The following is an 8,356-nucleotide window of genomic DNA, read 5'->3' as shown; positions in this document are numbered from 1 at the left end:
CTTTTTGCAAGTACACAAATGCTTGGCTAACACATTATTAGCACACCGTGCTAATTTTTGCATTATTGTGGTAATAACGAAACTCAACACTCATGTGGTGAAAGATTTTGTTTTCTTTTTAACTGTCATTAAACCACCACATTAACCCCTGTGCTGTGCTGAAAACCCGGTCAAAAAAGATCATAGGCCTCATTGATCTGAGCTTATGCACCTCAGTTTGAGTGAAAAAAAAAATTCATTATTTGTGTAAAATTTTGTCAATTTTCACTCAAAAACTGAAGTGCATGAGCTCAGATCATTGAGGCCTACGAGTAATCGGTAAAAAAAAAAAAAAAAAAAAACAGTGCTAATTGAAATAAAGCAAATCAATAAAAATATTGAATCCAAAATTTGGTAATAATTGAGCATAAGAAATTGATATGCATTTTTTGTAGGATGGTTATTTTTGACTAGGAAGCACCACAAGTACAACAAGATGGCAGAAGAAAAAAATCCCCCAAAATCATTTTTTGAGTTGTTTTGGGAAGTCAGTAAATTTCAGTCCAGTGCAATAACATTACCTAACATTTTCAGGAAAAAGAAAAACTTCTCCAGGTTAAAATGGCCAGAATGCAACATGAGGGTTAATTGAACTTATTTAGCAACTTTCTCTTTAAAAAGAAATGTTAACACACCCCATAGCACCCTTTTGGAAATGCTGAGAATGCAACGCAATATAAACTGCACTCAAACACAATTTAAAGCACAAAGACATACCAAAAAATGCTTGATAGCTTGAAGCATCCGCGAGTACATTTCTGGCCTAAATTGCTTAGCATATCAGGGGAGCGACACAGCAGACACACCTCAAGTTACTTGGTGTGCAAATGTTTAATTGAGGTCTATTGAATTTGGTAAGTGGGTCAAACATGAAGCCAGCTCCAGCACACTGGTAGACAAATATTGCGTGCAGATAGAGGAAGCTGTTGCCTGAGGCTGTGCCCACTTCCTGTTCAACAGCACGCTTCTGCCGACAGGAAAACCTTTCATATGGTTTCGTGTAAAACTCGACTCAGCAGGAATGAGTTGGACAAATTTCATAACGTTCTTCTAAACCTTCTTGAGTCACGACTTGCTTTCCATTACTTGATCGTGTTCAAAATATTCACAGCTTTATTTGATCGTTGTGTCTTAAAAATATAACATACAGTACATTCATCTTAATTACATTATCATAAAAAAAAAAAGCATTAGAAATAACATTACAGATTGGTTTCAATAAAACTCATGCAATTGCACACAAAGTCAGCATTAACATCAACAAGTGTTGGAGACCAATGAGAAGATATTTTCTTAAGCTCTAATGAAAAGAACAAGTCACTTTAACATAAGGTCCTGTGTAGTACATTTCCTAAAGTGTCTAACACCAAGTGTAGTATTGTAGAGCAGCACCTCCACTATAAGTCCCCAAGCCTCTGATGTTCTTCAATAGCATCTTTTGGGGGGAAATCTGAGCATTTCACTCTTGTGCATTGGACCTGCTTTCAATAGTTGCTTGGTACATCTCAAACACAGAGGTCTTTCCCTTTTTTAAAAACACATTATGGCTCAGAGTGGAGCTCCAGATGCAATGTGGAGCTCAGGTTTTGAACCTACAGCAGAACTGACTGACTCTCTGATGCATGCATCAAGTCAACTATTAAAACTCAGGCCACAACCCCTTCCAGATCCATTGAGAGCTAAACTAAAGCAAGAGAACCCCTAAGCGGAAGTCCCGAGAGGTGCGATCCCTAGAGGTTATAGAAAGGTAGAGTCTGAATCTTCGACATCTGAACATCTTTAGTTTGACTTCGTCTTTTCCGGACGCCGTCAATCCGGAGCGCATTCGCACATCTTCACGGGGCGGGTTCGCGGCGAACCTTCTCGGTCATTTGTTTGGCACTGTAATACGACAGGCTGAGGCCCATGATGGCCAGCATCATGGCGATCTGGTTGACGGCGCGGTCGTGCGTTGGGGCCTGAACCTCACCTGCTACCTGCCTCTGCAAAAATAATGGAAAAAATGATTGATAACAAGGCCAACCCTCTTGCACATGCACTGACATTTTGCACACTCATCGGACTTCCTCATGAGGACCAATGTTCTGCTCAGTCATGTGGGTTGAATGAAATCATTAAATATTTACTGCCAATAAAGTCACGTTCAGACAGCAGGAGAGGAACTGTTTGTATTCAAAAGCATACAAAAAAGCAAAAAGGGAGTCAATTCCAACATGATTTAAAAAAAAAAATCAAAACCAGATTATGACAGCATTTGTTATGATAAGTGAATTAAACGAGTGACGCCACACACAGGTTTAAGCCAGTCTCAGGAAGGTGACATTAAGATGGTTTAACAAGTCACTCTGCAATTAAAGCAAGTAGGTTTAGACGGGTCTAAGAATAGTAAGATGATAAATCTGCTTAAGATTAAAAAGATTAAAGTATACAATCATTAGGCAGGGCTTAACAATAAGTATGCCTGATGGTTTTTTTGGGACCGGTTCACAGCAATGTACACATTTTTACGCAGTGCAAACTTAAGGTTCAGATTTCTGTGAAAAATTGTTGTAGAATTGGAAACTAAGCAAAGGTTATTCAACTGACTAACATCAATGATTTTTTTCAAACTGCAAGAATGATTTGCAATGTTCTTGGGTGTTATTTAATGAAGACGTAAGCTATACAACAAACAGTGATCAGCAGTCTGATACTGATAAAATATGCAGTATTTTGAGCTGTTGTGACGCTATGAAAAAATTGAGCATAATGCGGCAAAAAAAAGGCTATGAAACGATTTTCACTCATAATCTGCTAGTAAATTTCACAATTAGTTACAAAGAAATGGCAAGTAACACATTGAATTAAATGTGAAATTTTGAGGACTGAAACATACTCAAATAGGCCTAATCAGTTTATTTACAACTTTTACAGTGTAGTGCTGCTACCTCCCAATATTAGTCTATGTACTAAATCTGCGATTCAAGAGAGATGATTTTGGATGTTTTAAATGTTAAAACTTTAAAAACAAATGTCAGTCAGAGCAAATTAAACAAGACACTTGCTTGTTTACAACCATTCCCCCCTGCTGCTTTCATGCTATTTTTATATTCCAAGTCGTGAGAATTACATCCAGCTCATGAGGGATGAATCTAAAGTGGTATTTCCCATGTGTACACAGCCTTCATTCAGCCCTTCACAGTCATTGTTCATATAATTAGAGTTCAGTCGCTTTTAGCCAGGAGGAATGCAGTGGGCAGCTGAGATCTGGCTTTGGGTAAAAGCCAGACCGGCACCAGTCTGATCTTTCCAATGGACAGATTTACACGTCCCAAACTAACATTACTTTCTCCTAGCAAAAGCCATTATGCAAGTGTCACATATGCATGCATTTTAAAGGATCATATCATGCTTTATCATTTTATTTTGATACCAAATAGGTGTCATGACGTGTAAATGTGAGCAGTCACATTAATGTTGGGTCTCTGATGTCCGAACAAGCCATTTTCGCAGGTTATTTTGAACAAATGGCGTTTTCCACTTGGAAGGAAGTTGAGTTTGGAAAGCTACAGTATGTTTTCATAGCACAATAAAGTCTTTTATCGCAAAAGACTGAGGAAATTTCGGTTCCTCACGATATGAGCCATTTAAATAAGCAATCTGAAAACGTACACATTCACAGACTGGACCAAGTTTGAACAAATACACACCTGCAGGAGACGGAAGTATCCAGGAGTCAGTCTGCCTAGCCTGATGATCATCGCTGCTGTCTTTGTGCACGACGAGGCTGAAACGAACCTCCCGAGGGTTGTGTAATGCCAAAGAGTGAACCTGTAGACCAGAGAGGACGAGTCGATTAAATAACCATCCAGAATGCAAATTATTGTGAAAATAATCAGTGCACCAACGAACGACTTCATTCTGTCATTCTGACTTAAAATTGTGCGTTACATGAATGATACAACTTTAAACCTTGAAACGGCCTTCGCAAGGTTCAAAAGCATGGTTAAAAGAAAACACAATAAGAGTTTGTTTTGCCATGAACCAAATATGGCTGATGCAAGAGAAAGGGAACACTTCTAGCCGTAGGTAAGTCCATTTGACTTTGGTTTCAGGGAATCACGTCTGTGTGACAGTAATCTGTTGTCTGAAAACACATACTGTGCTAGTTTAAACCGGACCTACTCAGCCCCAAATAAGAAACATAAGTGAAATCATCCAAAGCCTGCAAGGCACCATTACTCAGAAAAGATCCATAAAACAATGATCCGAACTCATCAGACTCTTCAACAATTCTGATGACGCACTCTGCAGGAAAGTGGATCTCGCGAGCCAGATTTGAGGATCACTGCTGTAGACTAATAACTGCAAATTTGGTACTTTAAAAGTAGGATTACTAAAACTACCCTAACCACAATTGGTAAGCAGTAAGAAGGCAATGGTAGACACATGTTTGGGATGCATCTACCAACCTTGCTGCAATTGCACGCTTGTTCTGGAAAAGGAAAGACGACGCTGTCAAAGTTGCTCCAAGGCAAAGTCCAAAAACAGCTGGAATGGAAAAACCAGCAGGACCTTCAAAGGTTAGCTACGAAGAGAGAATATGGCATTTCTAGCAGCCAAAGTTGGTCTTTAAATGCAGAGGACTGACTGCCAGCCAGACTGCGAAGAGCATGAGCGCTCACCGAATGAAGAAGCAGCTTGAAGAGGAAGTTTTCTCTGGAGCTCCGCCCTTTTATACAACCTGATCTCTCGCGATCAGATTGGCGGATTGTCTTGCTCTCTCTCTCTTTACCATGCACAGCTGTCAGAATGCATCATGCACTCTCTGGCTTGCTTGCACATATACACACCCACTTGGCCAACCACCACAATATTATGGTATTGAAACACTATGAAATTGTCAGATATAATTTTCTCACTTACTTAACCACAAAAATCTGGAGAAACAAGAATGAGCTAAATGAGTGTGCATGCAAAAAAAGCATACAATATGCATTTTATATAAACATATACTTCCAAAAAGATGCATCATGTTTTCAAGCTTGTTCTCCATTATCCTGCCTCCAAATAAGGACAGAGTGACCGCATTCACTCAGCATTATGCTTCTTCATCTCGAACCACACGGCCATGCACCGTGTTTTCGTTATGTAAGTCTATTCCACTTCGCCAGTCTGATATTACCGAATGCATCACAGCAGATTTTCCAAAGAGTGATGTAACAAAAGGTCATCGCATTGCGTAGGGATGACCTAATTTGGTAGGGGTCTTCAGTAAACGTCCAACTGTTTGAAAAAAATAAATAAATATAAATTGCGTAAGAGCCAAGAAAATGGTGTTAGGGAAAGATAAAATATGCAACAAAGGAACAATGCATGTAAAACTTAAGAGCCATAGTTTCTCGCAGTTAAAAATAAGCTTAAAAGCAAACACTTTTCGTGATTTCAGTCAGAGGAAGTAGGAAATACCAAAGCCTGTGTAGGGGGGCCTTCAAATATTGACAATGGGGGACCTTGCAGTTACAAAGTTGAGAATCATTGACCTGATTCAGAGTTGCCGTAATTTTTTTTTTGTTTGTTTTCCTTGGAGCATGGTTTGGTGAAGGGAACAAATGTTTCTTTTCAGTGAGAAAAACTTAATTTCTCATAGTTTCTAGTGTAAATTTTCATTGTTGATGGGATTAAAGATGGGGAAAGCATTGCAAAACATTAAAACTCACTTATTCAATCAAATCAGAATGGGATAAAATAATCTGACAGACATCAAATCTTGACCATAAAGACTATTTAAACAGCCACAGGGAACATAAATTACCATCACTTCACTTTAGATTAGCCTTTAAAAATGATCAAACTTTCAGAGCCATCCTTCAACATTTTCCCAGGTTGTTTTGCAGGTGATTTTAAATCCAGTTCATAAGTGCTCAGTTAAAACGATCTGAATCCCTGAGGCCGGTCTTGTTGACACTTGCCATAAAAATCCAGCCATACCTACCCCGAACTACAGCAAAAAGAGAAAAACACCTGTAAAAAAAAAAACATTAGAACCTATAAAATGTGTGGTAAAACAATGCTCTTTTAACTCTTATATAGAACAAGATCTTTTAACTTTTGATCTTGATTACTGTAAGTACAAGGGTGAATCTCATCCAAAACGTTTCATCCCAAAACCAAAGAGAAAAAAATAAGGAATCATATTTTAGGGCCAATAAGGTATTTTGCACTCAGATATTTTCATGTGTATTATGATAGTATTAAGAAAATCATCATTGAAAATACCATGAATAAAAAAAAAAAAGAAGGTACTTCATGAATGCTAAAATAGAGCTCATTTTCTTTTTATTTTGCTTTTGGGGCAAAATGGGACTTGAACTCCTGATATTTATTTAGTTATTTTGTATTTGATGTATATGTAAAGACAGACTAAATGAAAAATCATCAAGCTTTTTGTGTGCCAGATCTGCTCAGTAATAAGCGGATCAGAAAAAGACAAGTCCTCCACAAAATATAATGACTACAACAGTGATACATGACTATTACATATCCAGAACTATGTGAATCTCTTAGTAAAACCAATTGGATTCCTGGATTGACCTTAATTTTGGAGAGCAATCGTAGCACATCCCCCTCTTTCAGTCTTCAACAAAGCCCCTCATTGGAAACCCCCATCCCCCACCATCTCCACATTCTCCGCCCCCATCTTTAACTCCGCCCTTACATCTAAAAGGAGTCTGGGGGCTTCCCTCCATTCTCAGACAATGGCACCAAAGCAAACTTGAGTATCAGTGATGCTGCACATCATTACATCATTGCCCAATCGAATTAACTCCCGGCCATAAGCATCATTCCCACTCCGCCTAAAGCTTAAGCTCCGCCTACATCCCAACCACTCATGTTTGTGGCATGTGCACAGTTTCTATGGTTTCTTTAACAATGCACATGGCTGCAGCAGCGACATTAAAACATTTAGCATCTCCTAACATGCTCATGATCTTGTAACACAAACGGATTCAAGAGTTTACCTACCAATCCTCCACTGTGCAAAGGCAAGAGTTTAACATGACTAGATAAATGCAAATATAACCGTATGAAAGCAATTTACACATGAACATCTTCCATGTGCATATGAACACACAAGATCATGTGAAGCACATCCTTATTTTAGTTAATATACAAACCCTGCTAAAATAACTGAGCATTCAGCTTGAATTTAGCACAGAAAATGTAGGCTAGTTCTTTTTCACTTTATCAACATGCAGCAAAATGCCAAAGTATTAAGTTTCAATGATAAAATCAGAAACTCTCTACCAGACATCATAAGTTGTCAAAAGAGACATTTAAATACGAGGTGTAAAGGTGGTTTTCTGACCATTTGTGATCAGATCACTCAAAACACGTGCATATTCAGCCTCCCGCAGACATGGTCTTCACCAAACTGCTAAGGTTCACACTTCTATATTAATGACAAGAGAGGAATGAAGATGCAATTAAATATGCAGGAGACGTTTGATCTATAAGCTGACACTCAATCAATTGAAATGGCCCTCGTTTGAGAACACAACGTCCCACCCTAATGTGCCACTGATCTGCATTCAAAAAGTAATAGTTGAATTAATCAGATTAGTCATGCAAACGTTTCTGCATAAGCAAATGAAACACAAAATCTACATTCAGACCGACTTAGAAAATGAAACATGTTGCAAAAACCTGCTTTCATGCAAATGCAGTAAGAGTCAATTTCATAGAAAACAAAATGACAACATTGATCCGAAACATCTTTCAAAACAAGGCATCTCTATATCTTGTAGCATCAAAACTTAATTTCCAACAATGTAATTATGTGGCTTTACAATAGTAAACCATCATGAAATACTACTGCAATCACTTTCCTGGATTTTAGTTATTCAAATCTGCATTCAATACAAGGTCTTCAAATCAATTCAGCTTTCCTTTTTCAATGACAATTGGAATTACTCAGTTGCAAATTGTAGTCAATGTTTCTTATTTACGCAAAACCTGATGGAATTGGGACTAACAGCATTGAATAAATAAGAAGCATTGAATAAATAAGATCCATAATGATCTTAATGACTAACCTTTTTATTTAATTGCAAGACATTTTCTCATGAAACTATTTAAAAATAAATAAATAAAGCTGTGTATAATAAACAGACTTAGAAAGTACGTTTTAAAAAATTTTAAGTTTAATCAAAGGCAAAATATGATCTGAAATTTGATTTGACACAACTGCATCAATGAATTCACTCACCTACTTTATGGTGGCATTTGGTTATATTTACAACCAGTAGCACCACATATTAATATCATCAGCTGATCT

General features: G+C 37.8%; 1 long non-coding RNA gene across 1 annotated transcript; it reads right to left on the bottom strand.

Moving 5' to 3' along the window:
• Positions 1 to 1,129: 1,129 nt before the first annotated feature.
• LOC107707647 (uncharacterized) lies at positions 1,130 to 4,723 on the bottom strand. The gene is made up of 3 exons (XR_001636279.1): positions 4,491 to 4,723; positions 3,729 to 3,849; positions 1,130 to 2,021 (listed from the first exon to the last, which is right to left on the bottom strand). It is a non-coding gene; the product is annotated as an uncharacterized LOC107707647 (long non-coding RNA).
• Between the last annotated feature and the right edge of the window lie 3,633 nt (positions 4,724 to 8,356).

Source organism: Sinocyclocheilus rhinocerous, unplaced genomic scaffold (genome assembly GCF_001515625.1).
Source record: "Sinocyclocheilus rhinocerous isolate Xijiao unplaced genomic scaffold, SAMN03320098_v1.1 scaffold235, whole genome shotgun sequence".
Taxonomy (NCBI): domain Eukaryota; kingdom Metazoa; phylum Chordata; class Actinopteri; order Cypriniformes; family Cyprinidae; genus Sinocyclocheilus; species Sinocyclocheilus rhinocerous.
This window is presented reverse-complemented; position numbering and strand designations above follow the sequence as displayed.